The following is a 14,348-nucleotide window of genomic DNA, read 5'->3' on the forward strand; positions in this document are numbered from 1 at the left end:
GAAATCTTGCATGTTTGTACCTACTGTTTTCTGGGCCTGAAGGCGTTTTTATGGTGAGGAAGGTCGCCTGTGTGACCTCACACAAAAGGCCACATGCTGTGGGGAACAGTACCCTCCTGCTCTGTTTTGGGTCCTTACCTCGTGCTGCTACTTCCTCCTTTGGAGCTCCAAACCAGTCACTTCACCATTCTGAATCTTAATTTTCTCATCTCCAAAGTGGTGGGGCTAGAGTCCTATGCAGTATAAAATTCATAATCTGAGAAAATGATTTCAGTTGAATAAATCTTTCCATAAAAGCCTTATTTACCCTCTAGTATAAAGTTTATATTGTTTTTCATAATGTGGAATATGCTTTTGTGGTTTCATATTGTGAAATCCCTAAATGAAACAAATCACTTATACAGCCCAATGTCATTTCTTTTTTTTCAATTTTCATCAGTTATTCTGCACTGATGTAAGCTAACATTTATTTATTTTTCCATATCAGGATAAAAGATGCTGTAGAACATCACTATCCAATAGAAATATCCATTCAAACCACACACACAAGCTGTTTAATTCTATGCAATTTAAAATTTTCCAGTAGCTACATTTCAAAAAGTAAAAAGAAACAGGTAAAATTAATTTTAATACTATATTCTATTTAACCTAGTATGTCCAAAATATCATTTAAATGTGTAAGAATATACATTACTGAGAAATTTCACATTCTTTTCTCTGTACGAAGTCTTCACAATCTAACAACGTATTTTACACCTTACAGCACATCTCAACTCGGATGAGCCACATTTTAAGTCACATTTCAAGCTGCCCCCTACCATAGTAAATGCTGCAGTGGGAATTCTGCATGTCTGTAGATTTAGAGATTGCTTTCTTATGCTCGGAGTTGCATCTTCTAAAACCAGCATTCTTACTTATACTTATGGATTCCTGAAGAAGCACATCTGTAAGATAAGATAACCTGGTTGCTTGTATGGTGCTATTGTTTTGGAATAAGCAATTTGTTACTTTGCTCTGTAGTGGTCATGTGACTTGACTGTCAGTCCAGTTGAGTAGTTGATGGGGACCACAGCCAGGCAGTCCCTGCCTGCTTTAAAGGGGCACGCAGAAGACCCTTAAGGGAGAGTTTTGGGGGAGGTTTGGGGTGGCTGTAGCTAGCACCATGCACAGATGGACAAATTCAACCTTCTGGAATACAAATTACCCTCAGAAAAAGCAGCCACAAGAACCACCATGTTACTGGGGGCACCAGGTAAAAGACAAGCAGCTGAAGCCTCAGCAAGATCCTTTTGCAATCCAGAGGATCCCAGGGTTTTTTTTTCAATGAAGGCCCTTAGAAAACACTTAGTTGTTGACATAGGACTGACCATAAGAACAGAGTCTGTATCTTTGGGTCTTTCATGTAGACAAGACATATTCATTGTAACCGTGTTTCGCACAGGCAAGTCAGAGGCAGGTGGAATCTCAGTTGTCAAGTAGAATTCAGGACTAAGCTAATTTACTTAAGGGCTTTAATTCAGACTAAGATTCCATTTAATTCTTTAAAACATTTTAGCTACACTTTCCTGTAATGGTTTGTCCCACTCCATTTTGGAGACTGCCAAACTTCACTAGTTACAAAAACCCAAAAGTCTTTGTTTAAACGGAACTTCATCACGCATCATGGGGTGTTCTTTTTATTCTTAGAGCAGCAATACAGGACAATTAAATATAACTTCATTGGTATGACTAATACCCTACGTTTTCCGGTGAATTCATGTCGTTCTTTCTGTTTGCATAGCATCTTTTTTTTCTAAGGATCTCAAACCATTTTTCTAAACAAGTTGGTACAGTTTTCCTGATTTCAGAGATGTGGATGCTGTAACTCGCCTTTGTCACCCATGAGTCTGGGACAAATCTGGGATTTTAGCCCAGGAGCCCTGATTCTTAGATTTCTGCTCTCATTAGTTATTTAAAAATATGAAGAGGCAGGATACTGCAGATCATTACAGCACATGTCCAGCTGTGTGTGAGGAAAAACCCATGGCAAAATCCAAACTTCTCCATATCTGTTTTATAGTCTTTGAGCTGAGGAGCAAACAGTTCATGCTTTAGGTCGCCAGGTGTGTATTTGAGGATCAGAGTGATAATCAGAAGAAGTAAATCAAGAAGAGGAAAGAAATGTGGCTGAACAGAGTGATTTACTTTCCATGACCCCTTTACTCCTTTCTGGGTAGTTCTGTTAGCTTGCGTGATGACATCAAAATGATACAGTCTTTAATGAGTTTATCTCATAACCCAAATTACATGCATCTCAAAGAAAATTTATTTTAATAAATATTTTTTTACCAAAAGAAATTCAGAGCAAAACTGGTCAATACTTGTAAACTACATGGCAAAGAGAAATCTTAGGTGAAAGTTTTAAGTAAAAAGTGTAAGAAAAATGAATGTATCAAAAATGGTAGAGCTCACTCATTGATCAGGAATTATCTAATATAGTCATGCAAAATATTGAATTTAACATTTTGTTTATTTGTGTTTTTTGTAAAACGTAAGTGCCCATAGAGGCCAAACTGATTCACAGGGAAGAAGGCTTTCTGGTTGGTTCTATGATAGCCTTGCTCTGCAATAGTGAACAATTCACTGACGATTACTTTATGAAATTATTGGCCTATTCGTCTGGGGAAATAAATACTCTATGTTCTATGAGAAAAGTGTTCACTATTTTAGTTAAAAGACCTCTGCAAGGTGGAACATTCCTAGGAGAATTTATATTACTTCCCTTATTTAATCACTGTAGTGGCCCAAAGTAGATATCCAGCCTTTGATTCTTAAACAAAACGTCTTTTAAAAATATGTTTAGAAAGTTATCTCTGTTCATATGTCACAATATATTGCTTTGTGCCAGGTTTGTTTTTGTTTGTTTAAATTCTACTGTAATTCCATTTTAAAAATTGGTACACAGGACTGAGTGGTCTTTGATTTGCGAGAATTCATCCAGTGGTTTATCATCTCCCTCTCCCTCATATGGAGCTTGAAAATGTCTGAGTTGAAGTTAATGTAGCTGCACACACAGACACAGACACACAAACGCACACGTGCACTCACCTACTCATACACGCAGGCTTCTGCCCTTAGAAGCTGACAAATCAAATGAGCGAATACCACGTATACAAAAACAGAAGTGATGATGGGGTGAGTTTGCACAGGCTTATGGACACATTGCCTTCCACCTCAACTTCCTGTTCCCCGATTGGCAGGGAAAATGATGGGTCCTGGATGCATGTGGCCAACAGCTCTTCCTTTTGTCCATCCACTCACCCTCAGTGGTCAGACAGAGGGACATGTGCCATCTGACTCCTGCCTTCTCCTAGAATCAGGGTCTTCCCTGCACAGGGAGCCCCCTGCAGCAGGTCCTCTGCCCCTTCCTGCTGTGTCAGTGTCACTGGGTGGAGAATGAGTAGTGAAAAGGACCTTGCAGCTTGTGCTTTAGGGAGCCTTGGACCCATAGGGAGCAGGAAACATTCTTTGCAGACCACTTCAGCCCTGCTTGTTTCTAATGATTAGGAGGCAGCTTCTTGGGGGACAAAGCCGTTCCCCCTGCTCTCCAGCACAGAGTGCAGGGGCTTCCACATTCTCCAAGAGCCTCAGAATCTCTGAGAAACTAGGAGATCTTAGAGATGTGACAAGAGTTTGATTTCCAAAATAGTGAATAGATGTGTTCGATAGCACTTCTGTAAGGTCTGTGCTGGGCTGCTTACCGAACAGTGCTGTGTATTAACTTAAACCTCAGGTCTAACAGTTATACTAACCTTGTCACAGGATTACTCAGTAGGTGTAGGTAGAGATTACGGTAGCTTTAGGAGCACTCATATGTGGCTGTGAAGGAACAGTCTGACTACTTTCCACCCCCTATGTGAGCATGGCAGAGGGCACACACTTGCAGCCGCCTGGGCAGTTCTTCTCAGAGACCCCTGCACAGGTGCTCATAGACACCTGTGGGGTGGTTCTTACCTACCAACAGCCACGTACCACTGCGGCACACAGGTGACACGGGGGCCTTGTCTTCTTCTGTCCCAGTCTCTACACCTGTGTCTCGAGCACCACGAGTGCCCTATGTCTACTGTGGTAAGAGCTTTACAAGTGTTTCCTCTGCTCCTTGAAACAGCCCTGCAGAATGAGGGTATTTCATCCCCATTTTGCCCGTGAAGAAAAGGACGCTCAGCGTGGTTATGTAGCCTGCCCGGAGCACATGTGGTTAGTGGCTATAACGGAGTTTGAATGTGTCACCCATGCCATTATTTACTGCTTTCCAGTCTGTTAGGCCATGCTGCATGCCTCTGTTGCCTCTGTGCCATCCGCTGTCCTACACTTCCCCTCTCCTTTCTTTTGCAACCATTCTTCCTACTATTATTTCTCTTCAGTGAACTTAACTTTGCCTCTAATGATCTGACAGTTCTCTTTTGTCACCGTGTTTCTTGTAACAACAGGCAGCCGCTTGCACTGGGGCTATCGCCCTGTGGGAGGGAGGGACAAGGGCTTGGGCAGCTTCAGAGGAGCTGCCGGAGACCTCCCGCTCTCTGTTTTGAGCTGACAGCAGCACAGTTGAAGCTGTAGAGAAGCATTAGCTGGATTTTCATCTGTGCACCCTCTGTTGGCACTCGGGGTCACCATTCTGACGTGGCTGTGCTCAAGGAGCTGGCTGTGAGCACAGCCCATGGTGGAAGCTCAGCCAGGAAAGAGTACTGCTGATAGCCTTCCCGTGACAGAAACAAGCTCATCAGTTCAGTTTGCTACTCTTTCGTCTTTGTTTAATTAAGTAACTGTCTCTTCTTTTGACTTACTCTGTCTGACTGAAAACAGTCACATGGCAGACCTGCCCTTATTTAAATCAGCCAGAAGATGTTTGTGCGCTGGGAAGAGAAGACATCCTGGAGGATTTTCCTCCCGCTAGGAAAGGGGCGTGGCTGGACCAGGCTCCCTGCATGCAAATGAGAGTTCTGTTTAACCAAATGCCCCACTGGGATTTGTCCTTTCTCAGAGATAAGGCCTGGCCTTCCTACCCTGCTGCAGTCAGCCGGCCAGTTCAGGAACCGATTTCTCTTCCCGATTGCATTTATTTTGTTTTGTATGATTTTATGTTATTTAAATCTTAGATTTTTTTTTTTTAAATGGCTTTCTCAGAGACTGTTCTGAACCGTTTGTCCTGCAGCCCTCGGAAGTCTGGAGGTCCTGTCCTGCCATCACGTGTTCTACATTCAACAGCGCTTTTCTGTTCTGAGCTTGCCCTCCTCCCCAGAGCTGAAATAAATCAAAGTTGGTTGAGACTCAGTCGCAATAAATCAAGACCTGTCCAGGACTGGAGCCTGCCCAGTCAAAATGTCATAGCTTGGCTTTCACTGAGGATTAATTAAAGGCCTGATATAAAGCCCAGATGTGCTTCAAGAGAGTAGCAAGCTGCCTAGTGGCTGCGTCTCCCCAGGTTTCTGCCCACCCAAGAATATGCTGGAGGAGGATGGGAAAGGCATCCAAGGTTGGGAGGACTTGGAGGGGGAGGGAGGCGCCCATCAGCACATCTGAGTGAATTTTATCTACTTTGGAGGGAATAGAGCAAGCTTTCCAACAAGGAAAAACATTTTATCTATGTAAGGCTATGTGCAGACAGTATTTAAATGGAAGGAAAATAAGTTTCCTTTTAATTGAGGAGACAGAAGAAAATGAACCAAGTAAAGGAGCTTTCATTGTAAAAAATATGGTAATGAAATGAATGCCTGGTTCACACAGCCTGTAAATTTTTTTAGACTAAAGAAGCTGTGCAGATAAAACACTCTTGAGGTGTTTTTATTCACAGAAAGCTGAATGAGACAGGTTTAGCTTTGGGGTTAGGATTTACTACAAGTTCTTCTTTAGTTTTGCACAATTCCACATACCCACCCAAAAAAGGCTGTTGATTAAATTACCATTGAACAGATCTATATGAAAGTGAATATGCAGCATGAACTAATTTTCAATATGTACAAACAAAATAGTGCATTTGAAATAGAAAACAAGATATAATTTGTTTAAAACCATATGTAGTTTGCTGTGCTTTGTAGGACTTTAAACTTAGTATTTACCACTGTAGAGATTTGATTTCTAAAGTTGAAAAAAAAAGACACCATCTAAGACTAACAATAGATCAATAATCTTTTCCTGTGGTAATATGTACATTTTCCTTGTTGAATATCTGAAAATCAACTATTTAGAAACTTTATAAACAAAATAAAGTGAATCTTCTGATTGTTCTATGATCTGTAATAGATAATTGGTGCCAATAATTGGAATACTTTAATCTGGAAAAATGAGGTTCTTTGTGATTGGGACAGCTTGCTATTTTATACTGCATGTCTTTATATTAACATTAAGCTTTTATCAATGGAAACTTTAGCTTTTCCCAAGAATGGTAGATTTCCTCACAATGCTAAATTAATGTTTACATTCTGGACATGAAAATTTTGTTTTTTATGAACTTAAATAATGAAACTACATTTAGATATTAAACAGATTTCAGAGAAACATTGCGGTTTCAACTAAAGTAATCTGAATGCTTTTATATCTATTATTTGACCCAGGTATTTAAATATACAACTATATTCAGTTATAAGGATTTTAAAAAATCTGCTGAACTCTTAATAGCCACATTATAAGTGATCACATATAGCTTCTTAGTATTTTTTATCTTATAATCTGGCTATCTTGTGGGTGAAGGAGTAATTTAAATAGACTTTTTAGCATACCTGTGCAATTTCTCAGAGATAACAATTTCAGATAATCCAATTATGTATTTCTATTGCAATTACTAAGGACTGGTAGATTATTTGGGGTTGTTAAGGATCTGGCAGCATATCTGGTTTTGTAAGGATTTCCTCGAGGATATTTTACTTACTTTCGTCAATTATCTAGAAAAAAATTACTTACTGAAAACTTACATTTCATTAGTCCAGATAATTGATTTCTCGGAAAGATTGCTGTTTCATGCATTATTGCTTAGTCCATAGTAACCTTTATATTTCTCACTGCTTTTAATTCTACAATTAAATTTTACTAACACTGTGTAAGGTTGAAAGGCACAGTTCAATGTGTCTCTAGAGTAAAGATTGGGTGGGGTTTTAAGAGTTAGGAAATTTAGAGAAATAAACCTTCCCTATTGTCTATTTTAAATACTCTTGCATACTCAACTCCCATTATACAGACTTTAATTACACACTTCTAGAACTTTGAACCAATTGGTAATTGGTATATGACATAGCATGTGGAATTGTAGAGGAACTCCCCTTCCCCCAGATTTTCGAATCCATTCTTTTATATTTCAATTTGGAATATTTTCATCTTTAAATAAAATTATACTCTTTTATCTTTGGACTGTAATCTTCTCAGCGCCCACAATAAACCTTCTCCCCTATCTAGCCCCTCAGTTCATGCAGCCTCCATAGCAATGATTTATTACTTAGTTGTTTCTGTGTCTGTCTATCCAGACAGATTACGAATTCCTCAAGAGGATGTTTCGTTTGGTTTTTTTCAGTGTCTAACTCAGTAACAAGCACGAAGTCTGAGCTCAATATATGCAGATGATTGAATAGACAGCAGAGTGACATGTGTCCTTTCACACTAGTAAAGGATGATGTGCTACATGATTGCCACAGCACACGGAGGCCACCGCAGATTTCTCTGACAGCGCTTCAAAACTACTCTCCAAGAATGTACCAGCCCGGAGGGGAGGAACAGCAGAATTTCCTAGTACATGAAGTATTTGAGGAAGATGCATTAAGTTTGGATAACTGTTAGTTTCTGGAAATAGTAATATATGATCCCCAACTATCTGAAAGAGTTACTGCAGTTCTCTCAGAAAGGTGGCTGCCTCCTAGAATAATCTTTTCCATTATATATTTTTCCTTCTCTGTTTTTAATCACAGGGAGGTAAAAAGCTGGCTTAGCAGACCTAATGTAGTTTTGATAAGTGTGAGCATGTACACTGTTAGAATCACACTGTCTGTGCCAGCAAGGACACCTTATTACCAAGTCCAAACATTCGTACACTATTAACTTTCAGAAAAGACTGACTTGAAGAGCTTGCTGTATTCAAGTCAGAATCACGGTCCCGCTTGAGGTGGGAGAGGTAGCTGGATTAGCACAGGTATCCGCAGCCCGGAGCGATGGGTGCAGGGTGCGCTGCCTGCTCGCTGGACTGACTGGGGGCAGCGGGGCGACGGAGCCCACAGCTGCCGCCTCAGCTCCTCAGAAATGATGTGGGCGCCGAGGGCCTGGGCCTACGTGGCTTTGCTGCCAGTGGTCTGCCAGCCTCTCATTGTGATTGTTGCTGAACACACGCATTTCTTGCTAGTGAAACGTGTGGGGAAATGGCCTCAGAAGGAACAAAAGGTTACAGCCTTAACCTAGTTCCGTGTAGTATAGTAGTGTGTCAGTGTAGCACATTGGCATAAATGAGTCGTCTGAAACACTCTTTCAGTGATATCATCCAGAAGCACTTTCTTGAAGTTATATAGCCTACATGTCAACGTATAACATTTTAGACTAGAAGGTACGCTTTGAAATTGTCTACTCCTATCAGATGTGGAAATGAAGGCCAAAAGAAGCCAATGATTTATCCAACGCTGTACAGCCAGAATTAAACAAAACTAAACAAAACAAAAAACACAGAAACAAAACAAACAAAAACCCCGACTATTAGCATCTTTTTCTTTCACTATTATCTCATATTGTCACATTATTTTAAACATGGGTAGAAGTTGCCCATAAAACTTCATGATTAGTTTCTGAAAATACATCTAGCCATGTGCTTATAATATGTGTACTTTTTAAATTTGTATATCATACTTCAATATAAGTTAACATCATGGTTTATGAAATTTGACATCATACTCACTATCATGAATTCTTCATGAGCATAATTTTAATGATAATAAATGCTTAACCTTTAGAGTTGAGAGGATAGTTATGAAAAGATGGATTTGCTTGCTGCTCTGTTGTGTACTAAAGTATCAGTTTTTTCCTTCATGCATTGTTGGTAGTGTTTGTTGGAGACCCCACATGACAGAAGTATTCGATTGTTACATTTTAGCAGTTCTCTACTGCATCTGCTCAGGAACCGCCTCTACTTGGGTGGTCTCCCACCCCATGTTTGAGCCCCAGGAGGAGGTCACCCCCACAACTGCACTCCCTGCTCTCCCGCCCTCCATCCCCCAGTACTTTGTCCCGTGGGAGGCCCTGACTGATGAAGAGACCTTCCAAGCCACACTTTGGCACAAGTGGGCTCCCTGCCCCTCAGAGCTCTCTTCCCTAGGAAAGGAACAATTCGTGAAGAAAATAAAGTGACCCAACCTTACATGTGAGCTAGAAATGTGTGGGTGGCTCAGTGGGCTCTCTCAGAGGACTCAGGACAGCCACCCTGTCACGGGTGCCTGCTCGCTTTGCTGCTGCCAGGTCCCAAACCACGCTGTCTTCAGGAAAGCTTCCGATTATGTTCACAAAACGGTCTGAACTAAAGGTCTACTGAAGCCTTCTGAGATTGTTTTTTGGCTTTGAAATTTATTTTATGGTAAACTTATTAAAACTTAGCTTTTTCCTGTTATTTTCAGGGATGGCCCAAGGATTTTGTCTCTCTTGGTTCCATGCAGCCTTAGTTTTGGGCTTCGTGAGGGTCTTCTCTCTTTAATGGAGGCTACTCTTTAAAAATCTCTTCAATCACCTTTTTCTACTTTGCCACATTGAGAATTGTAACCATTACTCACTTTACTTGTTCTCCAGGTAGCCATGATGCATGGAAACAGTGGTCCTACATTTTGTCTTAGTTATAAAGTCAGATACTGTTAATTATTCCAGTTTATCGGTATTGGATGAAAGCATTCAGAAAAAAGGTAACACTGGTGACATGTAAATCTGACACTGTAAGTATTGTTGATAATAGATGTCTTACCAGCCCCATAAACAGGAGGAATAGGTGGAGAAAGAAGGAAGAAAGAGGAAAAAGGAAGCTTTCCTTCTAATTTTATTCTTTCATTGCCATTTCTAGTCTTGACAAAAAGGAGCATTTGTAAAGAAGGTGCTCGTTTGTCAAGCGCTTGTATATGCACGATCGCAGTTCGCAGTTCTTTTCTTTCTGGCATGTATCCCAATTGTAATTAATTCATTATTTGTGTAATCCCCAATGATTCCCTCTTCTCCACGCTATTGTAAGCTCCATTAGGGTAGGGCCCTGTTTGTCCTGTTCACTCCTTAATCCCTGGCCACTGGCTACTTCTTGGCCATGACAGGCTGGCCATAAGTATTTATTAAGTGAAGGGGTGGTGAGACTGGATTCTCACGGCACCCGTACCTTAAGTGTGATGCTCCCAGGAGGTTCTTCTGATCCCCCAGTCTAAGAACCCATTGCATGTTGTTCTGTATTTTGAATCTCAGAAAACACTTCCAGGTGGTTATTCAGTCATTCTTCCTTGCTGGACTGCCAGGCCCAGGAAAGCGTGGCCCGTGTGTAAGCTGTCGTCCCCGAGTCCCTGGGCCTAGTGCAGCACTGAGTACATGTGGACACTTACTGGAGCTTTGTGAATGAACAAACAGGTAAACACACTCCCGACAGGGGGCACGGATACTGCCGTCTTGCCTGATTCCTAGAAAAGTGAGTTGGACTTGAGAGTGTGAGTGGGTTAACTGGGTCACGTGGTATGTGGTGGCGCCATCACTAGCTGTTGTCCTGACATTATGTCCTACACTTTTCCATTGTACCACTGTGGGGACAGAGTCCCAGAGTGCAGTTTCCAGGCTCTGGGCCTCGCGTGGGGAGGTGCTGGCTCGGGTAGTGAATGACCATCGACTGTGATTGGTTGGCCATCCATCGGCTGTAACCGGTTGGCCAATTGGCTACTGATGTAACTGCGGGGCTGCGTTGATTGGTTGATTGGTCGGCAGGCAGAGAAGTGAACGGCGGACTGCGGATGTGTGGCTACTACTGCATGTGTCCCGCCCAGCCACCAGAGAGAATATAGTGGTATGACTCCCCCATCTAGGGCTCCATGAGTGTTCCTTTTTGTCCTAGCCATATCTTGTGTTCTTATGTGGGGAGCGGGACCAGAGGCCCCACAGGCCGCCCTGCACGACAACCAGCCTGACTCAATGTGAAATCCACTCCATGATTGCTCTGAAGAAGACAGTTTCCAGGTCCTGAGGGGACCTGCAGCCGAGGGGAAGGGGACCCAAAAATAAAGCTTAGCAGCAGTGGCCGATGCCTCCCATGTCCTTCAGGGTACACACACAAGGCTGTGTTTGCCCTGGTCAGGGTGACACGCTGCTCCAAGTTGTCTCCAGCACAAGTGAGGTAACCTCACCTGAGGACTTGCAGGTCACCCAGGCTCCCTGAGGAGTTCCTAATGAATCACTCCTCAAGGAGATTAAAAAAAAAAAAAAATTTCTTCTGAGTTCCCGAAGGAATTTTGCCCTTTGGTGTAATAAACCCTCCTGATCAGTAAATGTCACCTGCTGAAAACAATCATGTTGAATGGTGCTTCCTTGGGAGTAAGGACGTGGGTAAACCTACTGTGCTTAGAAACAGTGTCTGCTGCCGGAGCCTTCGGGCAGCAGACATCCATTCGTTCATTTACTTACCAAACACTTCCTGGTGATCTGTTCTATACAAAGTGATGCCCTCCTTCAGTAGCTTAGCAACCAGTAGGACACAAGTTGATGATATCAGTTCAGAGACAGACCTAGATAAGTTTCTAAAGTATCTTGTAATTCTAACTTAAAAAATAATTCATAAGGTTTCTTTTCTTTAGTGAGTTTTGTTGTGGACAGAAACAGCTGGAAAGGCCTTGAGGATCTCCTGTGGGGCAGCGTCTGCATACAGTGTGAGGCCTGGGCAGAAAAGGGGGCCGCAGGGGGCATGGTATCCCAGGTGGGCAGGGCCAACTGTGGTATGAATCCAGCCTGCACAAAAGATCAGATACCCTCAAATTTCAAGGAGTTTTGTCCAGGAATCATTCAGTGTGAGATAGGTCTGTATCGTGGGTCCTGAGAACCAGGGATCAGTGCCAGGTCCCTGTCCAGCTCTGGGAGGTGGTTACTTTTGGCTTCCCTGGTCCCCAGTGCTGTCTCATAAAGAAGCTTGAGACTGTCATATGACAGCACTATGTATTCACATTTGAATTAAAACTTCAAAAAAATCTTCCTTTTTAGGCTAGGAGAACTATTTGTATAGACTTACAACTGTGTCCTGGGGGAGGGGCGAGAAAAAATTGCAACTTGATTGGTAGAAAGGGGTACTTGTAAACTTAGAGAGTAGAAATTCATTTTACAAACGGACTCCAAGAGGATGCTTTGAAATTGTGAGGTCTCTCAGTCCAGTATAGTATATATACTATATAGTATATATAGTATAGTATATAGCAAAAAGTATAAAGCTATACATTTTTGATTTTTACAATTTTGAAAGAATACATCTTTGCCTTTCTCTGTGCCCAAAAGATGTGTCAGACTTTTGTGGAATTTAAAGGGCCGCATTGTGATGTAAAAACATCTAGCTGCCTGAGAAAAGAGAGCATCATGCCACAGGAATTGCCTACCAAACTTGTTTTGCAATACCATAGTTGGAAGAAGGCATCCCACCTTAATAATGAGAGGCTTACTGCCCTGAAAAGGCTCTAGTGTCCCTGTGACCGAGCCTTCTGTAACCCATCGCACTTGTCACCACACTGACACAGATGCAGCACTGACTTCGTCGCAGGGGATGCTCATGGGTCCTGCTTCTAGAGCAGTACAAACACTCTTCTTTTTTACCTGTGCTGGTGCTTTCAAACTATAGCTTAAACTCAGTGGTCCTGAACCTTTGCCTCTTGGAGTTGTGCCATCTACTAACAACCTGCTTTTTGTTTAGTTTTTGTAACATTTGTCATTTTTGTCCCGCAGCAAAATTCAGCTAAATTCTCACTCTAAAAATAATGATACAGCTGGGAAGGAAGCCTCATTCTAGCAACCTTAAGACACCCCACAATGAATTTCTCAAAAATTTATTATTTTTTCTTTGAAGATTTTTATGAAAATAAAGCTAACATACAATATTATATTAGTTATTCATATTATTTGTATACCTGAAGAAGTGATCACCATGATAAGTCCAGCAACCATCTGACACCGTACCACACTATCTCAATATTATTGGCTATATTGCCCACCCCCGTGACTTGTTTTATACCTAGAAATTTGGACTTCTAATTCCCCTTCACGTTTCCCCCGTGTTTTTAATTTTTCCATTAAAGTTGACATTCATTATTACTTGATACTAATATCAAGTGTACAGCATAGTGGAGAGACATTTATATAATTTAAGAAGGGATTTCCCTGACTAGTCTGGTGCCCACCTGACACTACACATAGTTATTACCGTATTACTGACTATATTTCCTATACTTTACTTTACATCCCCATGACTCTTTTATAACTACCAATTTATACTTCTTAATCCCTTTACCTTTTTTGTCCTGCCCCTCAATGTTCATTGCAGCGTTGTTTACAATGGCCAAGATGTGGAGGCAGCCTGGGTGTCTGTCGATAGAAGAGTGGATGAAGAGGGGCGGTAACACGTACAGTGGAGAATTGCTCAGCCATGGAGGAGAATGGGTTTTTTTCCATCTGCGGCAGCTGGATGGACCTGGAGGCTGTTGTGCTGAGTGGAGTGTCAGACTAAAAAGAAAGCAGATTCAGTGCGATTTGCCTGCCCCTCAAGTCCCCTCCCATCTCTCACCCTGACAAATCTAGTACCCATTTGATACCATGCGTAGTTTTTGCAATACTGTTGACTACATTCCTTATGCTGTACCTTACATCCCCATGACCACTGTGTAACAACCAATTCGTACTTCGTAATCCCATCCGCTTTTTCACCCACCGCCCCAATCCCCCTCCCATCTGACAACCATCAAAATGTTTTCTGTATCTATGAATTTGTTTTAGTTTTGTTTGTTTATTTTTTTCTTTAGATTCCATGTATAAGTGAAATCACACTGCCTCTGTCTTTCTTTTCAGTCTGACATATTCCACTCAGCACAACACCCTCCAGGTCCATCCAGCCACAGCAGATGGAAAAAAACCCATTCTCTTCCATGGCTGAGCAATTTTCCACTGTGTATATGGACCACTCCCTCTTCATCCATTCTTCTGTCGACGGACACCCAGGCTGCCTCCACATCTTGGCCATTGTAACTAATGCTGCAATGAACATATAGATGCACACGTCCCCTCAAAGTACTATTTTGGGTTTCTTTGTATAAATACCCAGAAGTGGGATTACTTGGTCCTTCGTTGGGTCTTGTTATAGCCTTTGT

The 14,348-nt window shown here is 41.8% G+C and overlaps 1 protein-coding gene across 1 annotated transcript in view; it reads left to right on the plus strand.

Annotated features, from left to right (window-relative positions):
• Positions 1-14,348, plus strand: part of GMDS (GDP-mannose 4,6-dehydratase) — a 659,903-nt gene that overhangs the window by 333,733 nt on the left and 311,822 nt on the right. The window lies entirely within an intron of this gene.

Source organism: Rhinolophus ferrumequinum, chromosome 9, assembly GCF_004115265.2.
Source record: "Rhinolophus ferrumequinum isolate MPI-CBG mRhiFer1 chromosome 9, mRhiFer1_v1.p, whole genome shotgun sequence".
Lineage (NCBI taxonomy): Eukaryota > Metazoa > Chordata > Mammalia > Chiroptera > Rhinolophidae > Rhinolophus > Rhinolophus ferrumequinum.